The sequence below is a fragment of the Oryctolagus cuniculus genome, chromosome 16 (genome assembly GCF_051225735.1).
Source record: "Oryctolagus cuniculus isolate XC-2025 breed Fujian yellow rabbit chromosome 16, ASM5122573v1, whole genome shotgun sequence".
Taxonomy (NCBI): domain Eukaryota; kingdom Metazoa; phylum Chordata; class Mammalia; order Lagomorpha; family Leporidae; genus Oryctolagus; species Oryctolagus cuniculus.
In genome coordinates, this window is record NC_142882.1 from 75155762 (window position 1) to 75169997 (window position 14236).

Sequence of the window (14236 nt, forward strand, 5' to 3'; positions counted from 1 at the left end):
CGGGACAGAATCCAGCTCCCCGACCGGGACTAGAACCCGGTGTGCCAGCGCCGCAAGGCGGAGGATTAGCCTACTGAGCCGCGGCGCCGGCCAACTTTTGTTGTTATTCTACATGGCTTTTTGTGTGTATGCATGTTTATGTTTGTGTATAATGGTTCATTTTATGTGTCAACTTGGCTAGCTATTGTGCCCTGTTGTTTGATCAAACAGCAGTCTAGGTGTTGCTATGAAGGTACTTTTTAAAGACGTGATTAGTATTTTAATCAGTATGTTGTGGGTGAAATTCTCACCCTTCATAATGTTTGTAGTGAGGGGTTCATCCAATCAGCTGAAGATCTTGATAGAGAATCTTCTGCCTCCAGAGTGCCTGTGCACCCAGGACCGCAGGACACCAACTCCTTGCTGGAAATCACCCTGCAGATTTTAGGCTTTGCAGTCCCGTGATTAAATGAGCCGATTTCTTAAAAATCCATCTCCTTCTTGCTGTCTCTCTCTCTACACACATCCTGTTGGTTGCATTCCTCTGAAGAGCCTCTCTACAGCATGTGATATGCATAGTTCTTGAGCCGTCCCAGCCATCTTGCTGTCGCTTGGGAGGCTCTGGGTAGATAGCTGGGATGACTGCTCGACTCACTTCCTGTCATATCTGAGATTCTCTCCTGCCTCCCTGGGCATCTGATCTCTGTGTAGTCTTGGAGCCCTGTTCCATCACCCAGAGGGCCAGCACTAGAGGTCCCTTCCCTGGTGTCATCAGTTTGCCCCTGTACCCATTTGCATTTGGAGAGAAAATGACCTGCCCCTCGGTTCCTGCGCTCCATGTGTGCCATCATTCCCAGCCTTCGGAGTTTGCCCGGCTCACCAACAGAACTTGTGCAGAGTGCTGGCAGGAGCTGAAAAAAGGCAGGCACGGGGCTCTCTGCTTTCCTCCATAATTTTCTAATTTTTTCTATAGCTACCAGTTTTTGAAGATTAATACATTAATTAGCCATAACTGTTGGTTTGTTTGGTAATAATAGATTTTAAATTTTTCCTGGAATTAATAATTTAGTTTTAGTTTGTAATTATTGGAGAAAGAGAATAATATGTGTTTATATTATCTGATTCATAAGTGTGTGTTAAATTGTGGGATATAACTTATACCAACTTAAGGCCTCAATTCTTCACTGTTTTGTTGCCCCAGACTAAAGCTTTAGAAAATATTCTGAAATAGAGGGATTCTACATCTTATTTTTAAAGATTTATTTATTTTATTTGAAAGGCAGAGCCACAGAGAGGCAGAAGCAGAGGTAGAAAAAGAGAAAGAGGTCTTCCATCCACTGGTTCACTCCCCAAATGGGTGTAACGGCCAGAGCTGTGCTGATTCAGAGCCAGGAGCTTCTTTTAGGTCTCCTACTTAGGTGCAGGGGCCCAAACTCTTGGGCCATCCTCTGCTGCCTTCCCAGGCCATAAGCAGGAAGCTGGATTGGAAGAGGAGCAGCTGGTATGCGAACCAGCGCCCATATGGGATGCCAGCGCCACAGGTTTAACCAACCACACCACAGTGCTGGACCCTGGTGAAAATGTTACATTGGGAGAACATACTATTTGCAAGGTGAAGACCAGTCTGTCCCCTGTAAGAGACTGCCTTATCTTTTACGTGTTCTCTACCTGAGAAATCTCGCTGCTTAGGATAATCTCTGTTTCTTGATGCCTCATGGAGATTCTTTCTTTACTAATTTAGTCAAATGTATATTTGTAAATTTCAATTTTTTATTGTAAAAACAATGTGTTAAGAGAAATTTATTGATATTCACCCTTTGAAAACGTCCAGTTCAGTGGTAGGAAGTGCATTCATATCACTGTGTAGCCATCACCACCATCCACCTCTAGTGCCCTTTTCATCTTGCAATCCTGAAACATAACTCCCCATAATGTCCTTGCCAAAGTCCATGGCAACCACCCTTCTCCTTGCTATTCTATGATTTTGACAGCTTGCATTTGGTATCTTGTGTACATGGAATTATATGGTGTTTGTCTTTTTGTGACTGGCTTATTTAAGTTAGCATAGTACCCTCAAGGTTCATCCATGTCAGAATTTCCTTCCTTTTCAAGGTTAAATAATACCCCAATGTACATGTATACTGCATTTTGTTGTTCATTCGTCTGTCAGTGATGTGAATATGGGCTGCTGCCATGTTTCAGCTGTTGTGAATAATGCTGTGAATACGGATAGGAACTCTTCCAATGCCAGCTTTCAGTTCCCTTTACACACGCAAAACTGGGCTTACTTGAGCGTACAGTAACTCTACTGTTCATTTTTAAGGAACTATTATACTGTTTTCCACAGTGGCTGTGCCATTTTAAATTCCCACCATCAGTGCACAAGGGTCCCAGTTTTTCCACATCCCTGTCAGCACTTATTATCTTCTGCTTAATTTTATTATTTTCACAATAGCTGTCCTAATGTGTATGAGGTGGTATCTCATTACAGTTGTGATTTGCATTTCCTTGATGATTAGGGATATTGAGGATCTTCTTATGTGCCTCTTGGCCATTTCTTTTTTTTCGTTGTTGCCTGTGACTTTTTTGGTCACATCCGAGAAATCACTGGCAAATCCAATGTGAAGTCTTGACCGTGTTCTGTTCTAAGAATTTTGTAGCTTTAGGTCTTATGGTTAGGTATTTTATCCATTCTGAGCTACTCATTATTTATCATGTTAGATAAGGGTCCAACTCCATTCTTCTGAGTGCTATCTGTTGAAAAGACTGTCTCTTCCTCATTGAGTGGTCTTGGTGTGCTCACCAATGCTCCCTTGCCCGCACGCCAGGTATGAACGTGTATGTCCTCCCCAAACTCACATGGTGACATCCAGACCACCCAGGATACGGCAGCAGGAGGTGAGGCCTCTGGGAGGGAAATATGTCACAAGAGTTGAGTCCTCATGAATGGGATTAGTGCTTTTGTAAAAGAATGCTTAGATCCCTTGAGCCTTCCACCAAGTGGGGACACAGCCAAAACGTGGCCCTCTGTGAAGCAAGAAGAGAACTCTCCCCTGCCGTGGGCACCTTGGTGTTGGAGTTTCCAGTCTCCAGGACTGTGAGGAACAAATTTCTGTTGCTTATAAACCACCTAGTCATGGGACTTTTTCCTGGTGACCCAACCAACTAAGACATTGTGGATGTGAGGGCTGACTCTGGGCTTTCTAGTTTATTCTATTTTCTATAATCTGCTGGTTCCACACACTGGCATTGCTTCCATTAATGTCTTTAGACATGGGTTTGCACTCTGGCTTTTGTTTTCAGAGTCTAGGCGAATACCTCTTAGTCACTGCTTTGTCTGTACTGCTGCGGGGTCGATGTCACTCATGAGCTCAGTGTCTGGGTGAGGATTTTCATTACGATAGCTTTATGGTGAGTTTTAAAATCAGCAGGTGTGCATCCTCCAACTTTGTTTATTCTTCATTCTGCACATGTGGTTTGTTCCATTGATGAATCTTTTGTAGGCTGAACCAACCCACTTGGTTGTGGTGTTTAATCCCTTTAACAGGCTACTGAAATCATTTTGCTCGCATTTTAATATGTTTCTGAGAATAATGGTTGGTAGCTTTCCTCATATGTCTTTGTCTGGCTTTGGTATCAGGCATTGCTGGTTTCTTAGAATGAATTAGGAAATACTCTGTCTTAATCTTTGTATAACTTTGAGAAGGGTTGTTACTAGTTCTTTTTTTTTTTTTAATAAAAGGTTTATTTATTTACTTGAAAGAGTTACAGAGAGAAGGAGAAACAGAGAGAGAATGGATCTTCTATCAGCTGGTTCACTTTCCAGATGGCTGCAATGGCCATGACTGGGCCAGGCATGAGCCAGGAGCTTCCTCTGGGTCTCTTACGTTGGTGGCAGGGGCCCAAGTACCTAGGTCATTCTCCACCACCCCTCCCAGGCCACCAGCAGCAGCTGTATCAGAAGTGGAGCAGCCAGGACACCAACCAGTGTCCACATGGGATGCTGCCACTAGGGGCAGCAGCTTTATCATGTATGCCACAATGCCAGCCCCAGTTCTTTCATCAGTGTTTGGTAGAATTCACCAATGAAGCCATTGAGTCCAGTGTTTTTCTTTTATTGGGACATTTCTTGTTGCTGATTTACTTTCCTTATTAGTTATATATCTATTTGGATTTCAATTTATTTGTGATTCAGTCCTAGTAGATTGTATGTTTCTAGGAATTTTTAAAATTTCATCTAGGTTATCCAATTTGTTATCCAACAATTATTCATAGTACTTTCTTATGATTATTCTTATTTTTATGGAATCAGTATAACTGTCCCCACTCTGACTTCTGATTTTGGTAATTTGAGTCTTTATTCTTTGTCCCTTGGTCAATCTAGTTAAAGTTGTGGCTGGCGCCGTGGCTCACTTGGCTAATCCTCCGCCTGCAGTGCTGGCACCCCAGGTTCTAGTCTCTGTTGGGGCGCTGGGTACTAGTCCCGGTTGCTCCTCTTCCAATCCAGCTCTCTTCTGTGGCCCAGGAGGGCATTGGAGGATGGCCCAAATGCTTGGGTTCCTGCACCCGCATGGGAGACTGGGAAGAAGTACCCAGGTCCTGGCTTCGGATCCACGCAGCGCCGGCCGTAGCGGCCATTACAGGAGTGAACCAATGGAAGGAAGACCTTTCTCTCTTGTCTCTCTCTCACTGTCTATAACTCTCTATCTGTCTCTCTCTCTCTCTCACTGTCTACCTCTGCCTGGCAAAAAATTAAAAAAAAAAATTGTGACAATTTTGTCAGTAGTTTTTGAAAGGCAATCTTTAAATTTCATTGCTGTAATTAACCATTTTTCTGTTCTCTATTTTGTCTCTGCCTTATTCTTTATTATTCCTGAATTCTGCTCATTATGTGTTTAGTTTATTCTTATTTTTCTAGTTACTTAAGTTGTAAGTTAGTTGTTTATTTGAGATCGTACCTTTTTTAATGTAAGCATTTATAACTTTATATTTCTTCCTTATCCCTGTTTCTGCTGTTCCAACAGTACTGATATTCTTTATTTTTTTTTAATTCATCCCTAAGTAATTTCTAATTTTCCTTGTGGTTAATTCTTTAACTCATTGGTTGTTAAACAGCATGTTGATTCATTTCCAGAAATGCATTTTCCTTCTGTCATTGATTTCTAACTTCATTCCATCGTGGTTGCAGATGACATGTTTATTATATGTATCTTAAAAAAAATCTTACTTAATTTGGATCTCCTATGTGTTCTATTCTAGAAAATGCGACAGGTACACTTGACAAGAATATGTATTCTGTTGTTGAGTAGACTGTTCAGAAAATGTATATAAGGTGGCATCAGTTACTTTGATATTCAAGTCTTCTATTTCCTTCCTTATTTCTGTCTGATCTATTTATTATTGAGAGTGGCTATTTATGTCTCAAACTAGATTGTAGAACTGTGTATTTCTTCCTTCATTTCTGTCAATTTTTGCTTTGTGTATTTTGATGTAATATTAGGTGAATAAATGTTTATAATTATTTTATTTTTGTAGTATACTGAATTTTATTAATATATACTACTATTTAAGTTTAAAGTCTATTATGTCTGATATTAACACAGCCACCCATATTTAATTTTGGATACTATTAGCATAGATTTTTTCTTTTCTTTTTTTTATTTATTTATTGAGAGGTAGAGTTACAGACAGTGAGAGGGAGAGACAGAGATAAAGGTCTTCCATCTGTTGGTTCACTCCCCAAATGGCCACAATAGCCAGAGCTGCACCAATCTGAAGCCAGGAGCCAGCTTCTCCCTGGTCTCCAACATGGGTGCAGGCTCAAGGTCTTGGGCCATCTCCTATTGCTCTCCCAGGCTGTAGCAGAGAGCTGGATTGGAAGAGGAGCAGCCAGGACTAGAACTGGCACCCATATGGGATGCTGGCACCGCAGGCGGAGGATTAACCTGCTGCGCCACAGCGCCAACAGCCCCAATATTTTTTCTTTTTTAAAAAAAGATTAATTTTATTTATTTGAAAGGCAGAGTTACACTCACCAAATGGCCACGATGGTCAAGCTTGGCCAGGCCAAAGCCAGGAGCCAGGAGTTTCTTCCAGGTCTCCCACATGGGTGCAGGGGCCCAAGCAGTTGGATAGTTCTTCTGCTGCTTTCCCAGGCCATTAACAAGGAGCTGGACTGGAAGTGGATGGAAGACCTCTCTCTGTCTCTATCATTCTTTGTAACGCTGCCTTTCAAGTAACTAAAAATAAATCTTTAAAAAATAATTACTGATAAGATGGGACTTAGTCCTATCATTGTACCATTTTGGGGGCATGTTTCTATATGCCTTATGGCTTTCCTTGTTATTTAATGAATTACTGTGTTCTTTTATGTTTATTTGATTGTTCAGTGAAACATTTCAATTCCTTTTTCATTTGTGAATATTCCTTAGTCATATATTTTTATTCCAGCATGCTTGTGTCAACCATTTTTTAGATCTTTCCAGTTCACGTTGGTACCAGGCTGTGAGTTATTTGCTGCATTTCCTGTGGCATGAGAAGAGGCAGCACTATAAAGGTAACAGCAAGGCTACAGGATCTGAATCATCTGAAGCTAGATTTTAAGCAAAACTACTCAGAACCAGGTCATATGGTCATAGTCTTATCAGAGAATACTAATCCCCATGCATGAACCTAATTACTCATCTAATAATTGTTTCATGATGCTGTTTCTTCAAGTGTATAAACCTTGTGTTGCTGTCCCTATGTCCAGAGAACCATTTCTTATGGGACGCTCTTTTTAGTTCCTGATACTGTAAAGTCAGAAGTGGCCGGGCTATTGGAAAAAGGCACAATATTCCAACCCTCCTGTCATCAACATATGCCATAAGGGGATTAATTCAATAAACATTTATTTAATGTTTGCTATTTGCTGAGTAAATATAGTTCTGGGAAAACAGAGATGAATGAATCATAGGCTTTTCCCCAGCAGGGCTCAAGCCAGAGACACAGGAAACATGGCAGAGGCCAAAATAGAAAGGTGAGCGTTGTACTATGGGAGCAGGAGTGGATTTCCCTACTTGGAAGTCATGGGTTAAAACTCATTCCAGCTTAGGACAAGGCAAGGAGGTAAGAATATGCATTGGATTTTTACTGGAGAAGCCAGAACACACGTAGCAAATTGTGGAGGGAGAAAGTGATTTGGAAGAATAAAACAAGATAAAGTCAACTATCATCCCTTCTTTGTTTAGGTCAAATAGCAACTTCTAATATCAAGCAAAAATAACTTGCTCAGGAGGAAAAGCAAAGCTCACAGCTGTTTTTTTTAACCTATATTATAAATTCCTGATCACTGGTGTTGGTTCAACCAGAAAATTAGGAATCTGGTAGTTTCCTAAACTATGTACAGATAGTCGAGGTAGCAGTTGTTAAAAATCTTTAGCAAATGTGTTTTCCTTCTATTGTTTCTGGGTGCAATTAAGAAATACACATTGTATACACACACTTGCCAAGAGACTAAAGATAATCTCCTTATTCAACATGATGTTGCTATCTTAAAATAATAAGCAAGGCTAATATGTCTAGTGAAAATATTCTTAATCAGATATTGGTTTGGCCAAACTGATTCTTAAAGGTCAAAAATTCAATTAAAATTAGGTATAGCCAGTTGCCTTTGCAAAATGGCAAACACTGGCTAAAAATTGGAAAATAAATCATTTTGAGCCAGATTCGTAGTGAGAATGGTCACAGTCACCTTCATTACATTTCCTTACAACAGAGAAGCATAGTTTTCAGGGTCAAACTGAGAAGCCCCATTGTGAGTATAATCACGTGGACCATATCTTGCTCACTTCTTTCTCTGGGCATTAGTTTAATAGTTAATGTAGCTGACAAATGACTTCAACGTACCACCGTCAGTCCTTCCCGGGTCCACAGCCACTCTGCTGACACTGCGCCCATTCTTTTCTCCAGCAAATAGATCCTGAACCGAGGCTGTGTGTTTCCTCCAGCTTTGCCTCCACGTTGTCTGTACTGCTGTAGAGCTGGTGTTGCCAATGTGCAGGGAGTTCAGGCTGGGGAGATGTCAAAGGGAACTAGTAATTATCTATTCCTATTTTCTAAGTTTTATTTTTGAATCAAATTGAGTCACTGTAAGACACATTATCTGGACTTCATTGCTCTTACTTTCCCCCAAAATACCATCATAGGTCCATGGTATAATGTCTTTGGCTTTTTTTTAAATTTTATTTGAAAGGCAGAGTTACACAGGAGAGAGAAAGAAAGAGAAAGAGAGAGAGAGGGAGGGAGAGGGAGAGGGAGAATATCTTCCATCCACTGATCCACTCCCTAAATGGCCACAATGACCAAGGCCAGGCCAGGCCAAAATCAGGAGCCAGGAGCTGCTTCTGGGTCTCCCACATGTGTGTAGGGGCCCAAAAACTTGGGCCATCTTTTTTCTGCTTTCTTAGGTGCATTAGCAGGGACCTGGATCGGAAATGGAGCAACCAGGACTCTAACCAGTGCCCATATGGGATGCTGGCATTGCAGGCAGAGGTTTAACCTGCTATCCATAGTGCCGGTCCCACGTCGTCGACTTTAATCAGGTGTTTGGATATGAGACTTTTTGGTAAGAAATTGTTTATGAAGAGGGCAGGGGCTCACGCTGTAGTGTAGTGTGTAAAACCACCACCTGCAGTGCCAGCATCCCATATGGCTTCCAGTTTGAGTCCTGGTTGCTCCTCTTCTGATTCAGCTCTCTGCTGTGGCCTGGGACAGCAGTAGAAGATGGCCCAAGTCCTTATACCCCTGCACCTGCATGGGAGATGCAGAAGAAGCTTCTGGATCCTGGCTTTGGGTTGGTGCAGTTCTGACCATTGTGGCCATTTAGGGAGTGAACCAGAGGTTGGGAGACCTCTCTCTCTTTCTGCCTCTGCTTCTCTGTGACCCTGCCTTTAAAATAAATAAATAAATCTTTTTTAAAAAGAGAGTGCATATATTTTTATCCAATGATGATCGTGATTTTAATGTTACTTATTGAAGACTGTGAGGTTTCTTTCTCTTATAACTCAGTGTGTATTTCCTGGACAAGTGATAGATCTGCTTATATTAGATGGGAGCTTTTTAATCTGACATTTTTAGTTCATCTCCCTTATCATGATTTCCTTTTATTTTTCTAGGTTTTTGGAGAACTTTGATTTGATTTTTGGATTTGCTTGTACTAACTTTCTAGCCTTTTTAAATTTTGTTTTTTTATTCCTCTTGTGCTTAATTTTTACAAATTAATCTCTTGCTTCCTTATTGCAAGGAGCCTTAATTGTGCATATTCCAATCAAAAGTCCTATTGAGTTTATATTTCTTACCATTCCCAACACTAATGCCATGGATCGAGAGTCTTCATGATCTCTTTTCTATGTGATTTCAATAATTCTTTAAAGAATTTTCCCTGAGTCTTGAAACATCTTTCCCTAATATACCCAGCAAACATTAATAGTACAACTCTGATTATATTATTCTGCTTTTAAAAAATCTTCAGTAACTTCTTTTTCACTAGAACAAATTTGATCTACTTAGCTCATTACTTGAGATATTACCCAGTATAAATCCATCCTAACTTTCTAGGCCTTTCTACCTCCAGTGTCTTCTTTGAAATTTCTGATGTTCCCCAACTTGACTACTTTCCATCAATCCAATTGCTCCAGCCAGAAATCTGAGTATTGAAGTTAATTTTTACTTCTCTTCATTGTCATCCCTGCCCCATTCATTTATTCAATTAGGATTCTCACCTTTAAATGTATCCCAAATATATAGACTTCTCCCCATGTTCATGGCTACCATTTGGATCCATGCCATGATGATAGCTCCAGAACTACCTCAATAGTTTTCTTTTATTTATTTATTTATTTATTTTGACAGGCAGAGTGGACAGTGAGAAAGAGATACAGAGAGAAAGGTCTTCCTTTTCCGTTGGTTCACCCCCCAATGGCTGCTGCAGCTGGCGCGCTGCGGCCTGCGCACTGCGCTGATCCGAAGCCAGGAGCCAGGCTCCTTCTCCTGGTCTCCCATGTGGGTGCAGGGTCTAAGGACCTGGGCCATCCTCCACTGCCCTCCCGGGCCACAGCAGAGAGCTGGACTGGAAGAGGAGCAACCGGGACAGAATCCGGCGCCCTGACCGGGACTAGAATCCAGGGTGCCAGTGCCGCAGGCGGAGGATTAGCCTATTGGGCCGCAGCACCAGCCAGAACTACCTCAATAGTTTTATTCTCCGCTTGCTGTTTAGGAAACATAATTTGTTTTTAAAGTCTGTTTCATGTCTTCTCTTCCCACTTGCTCTACTTTATCTGTTCTTGCCTCTCATTGGTTCCTTGGATGCAACAATGCCTATCCTGTCTCAGAATCTTTGCCCAGGCTGAATCTCTTGTTACAACAGTAGTTGGCAAACAAACAGCTCATAAACCAAATCTGGACTCCACCTGTTTTTTTTCCAATAAAGTTTAATTGGAACAGAGGCCATGCCCTTGTGTTCAGATATTTTCGTGGCTGCTTCCGTTCTCCAGTGACAGAACTGATGAGTTTCAACAGAGAACAAATGACCTAAAAAGCATATTTACTCTGTCTCCTAGGAGAATATCTGATGGCTACTGGTTTAGAGTATTCAAGCCCTTGCTGTTTGCATGACTGGGCTTTTCCCATTTACAGTCTTAAGTCAAACGTCTTCCTTTTAAAGCTGGAAGGACCACCACATCTAAGCAGGCTACCTTCCAAAATTTCTGTCATTACACCAAGTTTTGGATTCCTTTACATTCACCATAGCTTGTAATTAAATATTATTTGTTTACTTATGACTGTATATTTCATGGGACATGAAATAATATTCCTTATTAAGGGCAGGAAATATGCCATTCTTGTTCTTCACTTTTGTTTTTAATTCTCAGTTCCTAAAATAATACCTGGTCATACTAGGCAATAGTAGATAATAAATGATAGCTAAACAAATAAGTGAATAAGCCCCAATTTTCCAGTTCCATTAAGAAAATCATTTTCCTTTTGCTTGATGAGTGTTTTGAGATCTTTTAAGTGCTCCTTCCCAATTTAACCTTAGTGAGAAAAGCTTTCCTGAATATTCTGCCTGTGGGCCCCCAATGTAGTTTAATTTATATCACAGGTGGAATCAGGCAGTAGTCTTTAAATCTTTATTCTGTATTGGGTTGGTGTAACACCACATTTACCTGAGCAGAATAAAATGGAGGTCTAGAAAAACATTACCCTATTGAATAGTTATATCAAAAGGAAACAAAGATAACTGATAGACATGGTAAAATGATGAAGAATTGCATCAGAGCCATACAGTAAGATGAAGACATATTGGCTTAGAGATCATTCTTTTAGTAAAAGTTAAAGAAACACCCAACCTTTAAAACAATGTGAAATACATGTATGGACAAATGTTCTTGGGAATGAAATTAATTAACTATTCTCTGGAGTGTCTCCTCTGATCATCATATTAATTTAGAAGAAGATGCACATACTTTACCTACAATTACTACAATTTTTAAACATATTTCCTTCATTTAACAAATTTTAATGAGATTTTTACTTTTTTGATTATATTTATTTATTTGAAAGGCAGAATGGGAGACAGAAAGAGAGAGAGAGAGAGAGGGAGGGGGGAAGGAGAGAGAGAGAGAGAGAGAGAGAGAGAGAGAGACTTTCTACCTGCTGGTTAACTCCCCAATGTCTGCAATAGTTGGGGCTGGGCCATACTGAAGCCAGCAGCCAAGAACCCCATCTAGATCTCCCACATGGGTGTCTGAGAAGTAAGTACTTGAGCCATTATCTGAACTGGATCCCAAGCAGAGGCAAGACTCAGTCTTAGGCACACCAATGTAGAATGCAGGCAAATGGAATGCAGGTATTGCAAGTGGTAGCTTACGTGCGTCAAAAGCCTTCCCCTAATTATTACAATTTTATCAGAACAATTTTATACATAGACTCCTGGGACATTTAATTGCTTTATAATCATAAGTTCACAACCACAAAGCTGATAGTTCGGATGTGCTAAGAACCAACATGAAGCTAATAAATTGATTAGTTGTGAAATCTTATTTAAAATGAGTCATCTCCCATGATATTTTTAGTAGGCTGTATGAAAGGGGTAATGAGCAAGGGATGAAGAGGGGTCGATCTTCCAGGATATCCTGTAGAAGTAACCAGTGACATTTTTAGTCAAAGAGAGAATTGAGAGATTTGAGGAGACCAGTTAAATTTGTTAGTGGGAAGGGGTTTTGTCCAGAACCCCGGGCACGGTGGATCAGGTTCACATAGAGAGGGAGGGGTGGCTTTCTGAGAGACTTCACTAAGGCAAAATAAAGGGCAACCTGTAACCTAGAATTTAAAAGAAATCATAAATCCTTGTCTTGAGAAATATCTGGCACTGCACAGTTGGGATCACCCTCCAAGTCTAAGGAAAGCCTGAAGCCACTCCTGCATGAAGCATGGAGAAATCTTATGTTTCAGTGGAGACACTTATTCTGTAAACAGAGAAGGGAAGACCTGCAGTCTCCCACTGTATGTACCTTCTAGAGGCCACGAATCATTGTCAGTGATGTACAGATATCAGTCACAAAGCCATGCTGGTAATAGGGTTATCCTCCATGCAATTACCTGGAGTAACAATTTTATATAGAATAGCATTTGATATTCTACATCTATGTTAGCCAGAAGAGGGATCAGTAGCATTATGGGTAAATGGATTTTTAATTATAAGGAACTAATTTTAGTAGAAGTCCAGTGCTTTCTCTTCTAACCTACTAGGATTTGAGATATTAGAGATTCTTTCTTCCTAACTTAATAAAAAGCATTATGCTGGTAACTGGGAATCCAGAGCGAGCTTTGAAAGCTTACTGCCAATCTTTTTCTACTTTCTCCAGTTCAGGTTCACGCATCATCTTTCCAGGGTAAGTTATCAGTTACAGGAAGACTTCATAGAGGGAAGGAAAGTCCAGTAATTTCTTATTTTTAAATTTGTTCCAATGGAAGATTTATTTAAACTTTCATTCATTATGATTTCTCTATTTTTATTTATTTTTTATTTTTTGACAGGCAGAGTGGACAGTGAGAGAGAGAGACAGAGAGAAAGGTCTTCCTTTGCCGTTGGTTCACCCTCCAATGGCCGCCGCGGCTGGCATGCTGCGGCTGGTGCACCGCGCTGATCCGATGGCAGGAGCCAGGTACTTATCCTGGTCTCCCATGGGGTGCAGGGCCCAAGCACTTGGGCCATCCTCCACTGCACTCCCTGGCCACAGCAGAGGGCTGGCCTGGAAGAGGGGCAACCGGGACAGACTCCGGCACCCTGATTGGGACTAGAACCCGGTGTGCCGGCGCCTCAAAGCGGAGGATTAGCCTAGTGAGCCACAGTGCCGGCCTGATTTCTTAAATATACGCTAGACATACCAAGAGGAAAATAATCATTAATCATTTCAATCACTTCATTCCCTTGTGTGAATGAGATTTTGAAACTTTAAGTCATACAATGTATAGTTATTATTTTTAAAGATTTTATTTATTTGAGAGGCAGAGCTACAGACACACAAAGAGCTCTTCCATCTGCTGGTTCTCTCCCCAAATGGCTGCAGTGGCTGAAGCTGGGCCGATCTGAAGCCAGGAGCCAGGAGCTTCTTTCGGGTCTCCTACACAGGTGCAGGAACCCAAGACTTGGGCCATCTTCCATTGCTTTCCCAGGCAATAAGCAGAGACCTGGGTTGGAAGAGAAACAGCCAGGACTGAACCGGCACCCATATGGGATGGGATGGTGGAGCCACATGCGGAAGCCTAGTCTATTATGCCACAGTGCCAGAACCAATGTGTAGCTATCTTAAAACTTGGAGAGTCAGAGGTGATTAATAAACACTATTTACGATAAATTAGAAGTTATAAGAACATAGGTAATATAATAAAACACAGATGTGCCAAGAAGATGAACATGTTTTATAGTCAGTTTCTATCATTTGCTATGATCTGTTTGACCTTGGGCATACAGCTAACATCTGATTCATATTTCTCTCTCTCTCTCTCTCTCTCTCTCTCTCTGTGTGTGTGTGTGTGTGTGTGTGTATCTGCATCATAAGGTTGTTGTATCAATAATCTGAAATTGCATTATAAAACACATACTATAGTGCCTGGAGAGCAATAGGCACTAGGAAGTTGCAGGCATGATTTTATATCATTGTTATTCACTTTAAATAGTACCAGAGTATGTTTTAGGGAACAATACTCCATAGAC